Raw genomic sequence first — 2,320 nt, 5'->3', positions numbered from 1 at the left:
TAATGAGAAAAAAAGAAACAGTCCGGCTGGAAAATGTATTGTGAATGTTCCTTTTTTTGTTTTGTTTTTGTTTTCCAAAATGAGGGAAATATGGTTTCTAAACCAAAACAATAAAAGATCATTTCCGGATCTGTCAAGCAACATGCAGAAAGCTAAACGATGATGGTAAGGATGGTGGTGGTTGATGTAATGATGATGACAACAACATTGATGATAATAAAATCAGAAGTCATAAAACATTATTTATGTTTAAAGAACTTGAGTCCGAGCGATATCTGACGACTCGAAGATATCGTTGATCATGCCAAGGTTATAGAACATATAAATGTCTTCTTTATGTTCCATTTAATTTTTCTGCTTCAAATGCACTTCACTTTGTGTATCACAGCAAGAGCTTGTTTATATTTCGTAAAGGTTTTTTATATGTAAAACTTGGGAAATTGGGGAAAGTTTTTATTGCATACCAGTATCAGCAAGTGACTGTTTTTAACCCACAATGCAGCTTTGATACGCAGTATTTTCTTAAGTTAGAAAACTGAAATGTTTCTCCCTGAAATCATTCCCCCATTGTCTGTCCTTGCTATTCTCCCTTTAATTCTACATTAACATGCCTTCGCTTTCACTTTCGACCATGCCAGATTTCCCTCTTCTATGTCTTAGCGAAAGAAAATAAAACGATTCATGAAATAATAACAATGAAATTGAAAGAGCGTGACTGTCGGACCAGTATTGTTAGCCTAGATTTGTTTTCAAATTAAATACCAAATAAATTTAAAAAATGGGATTTGTTTATTTAATACCTCGCAACATTCCAATGAAGGCTCAGATTTGTTTCTTAAGTGGGCTATCGTTTTTTTTCATGATTAGCATTTTTATTGAGATTTCAAACAGAAATTTAACAGCACGGGCAGCAAACGCAGTCAACACCCTACAGTGTCATAAAAATCTCCAGCCTATGAACAAAAAGCGAAAAGACTGGAATATATCAATTTTTGACTGGGTTCTTGTTTGCTGCGTCTCAAATTGTGTCCAGTGCGATGTCACTGGACATCTAGCATATATTTTAAGATTATATTTTTAAATAGTTGATGGAAATCGATGCTTTGTTTTAGTGTGGGATGTGACTGACATGCAAAACAAAGTCTTTAGACTTTTGTAGTTTTACCCATAAGTCAATCTTTTCATTGGAGCCATTGAGTTGTCATTTGCGAGGGATCCTTGAGAAATGTCACATTAGCATGTATTGCCCTGTCCCATTCTGTCTTGCGGTCTGAGCTCTAAGCACTGCCAAATGTGTGACATGTTGCTGAGTACAAAACACTTTGGGTTTGTCACTGGCATGAAGTCTCACAGGTCGAGTGCAAAATGATCTAGGGAAATGCGCTGCCACACCCTCGCACCCCGGAAATGTTTTATAACATGCATTGAGAGACTGCAAGACAGGAGAATGGGATAAGGCTTGTTTCTCCATCAAGAATACTCCATCAGGAAGTGATATCAAACAGAGAACAGGTGATGATGCCGGCATTAGGCCATGGCCACATTGGGATTTCGTGTTGAAGAATTTGAGGGAGCCCATGTTTTTTTCTAATGGGAGTCATCCGTTGCCGGACAACCAAGATTATTGTCTGAAGATGAAGAAACCCACAAACGATTCGTCTTTTCGTGCGAACTTGTCAGAAGAAAGTAAGGATGAGTTGTACTTTTGAATATACAATTGAATCTGTGTTCATTAATCTCAGTGTGGCTGTGGCCTTAGGCCAGAGACACACTGAGATGCATGAGCACTTAGTTGAAGTCGGAAGTTTACATACACTTAGGTTGGAGTCATTAAAACTCGCTTTTCAACCACTCCACACATTTCTTGTTAACAAACTATAGTTTTGGCAAGTCGGTTAGGACATCTACTTTGGGCATGACACAAGTCATTTTTCCAACATTTGTTTACATACTTTATTTCACGATTATTTCACTTCTAATTCACTGTATCACAATTCCAGTGGGTCAGAAGTGTACATACACTACTTTGACAGTACCTTTAAACAACTTGGAAAATTACAGAAAATGTTATGGCTTTAGAAGCTTCTGATTGGCTAATTGACATCATTTGATTCAATTGGAGGTGTACCTTTGGATGTATTTCAAGGCCTACCTTCCAACTCGGTGCCTCTTTGCTTGACATGAAAAAATCAAAAGAAATCAGCCAAGACCTCAGAAAGAAAATTGTAGACATCCACAAATCTGGTTCATCCTTGGGAGCAATTTCCAAATGCCTGAAGGTACCACGTTCATCTGTACAAACAATAGTATGCAAGTATAT

The sequence above is a fragment of the Oncorhynchus masou genome, chromosome 29, assembly GCF_036934945.1.
Source record: "Oncorhynchus masou masou isolate Uvic2021 chromosome 29, UVic_Omas_1.1, whole genome shotgun sequence".
Taxonomy (NCBI): Eukaryota; Metazoa; Chordata; class Actinopteri; order Salmoniformes; family Salmonidae; genus Oncorhynchus; species Oncorhynchus masou.
The sequence above is the reverse complement of the archived record's forward strand: the minus strand, read 5'-3'. Positions refer to the sequence as shown.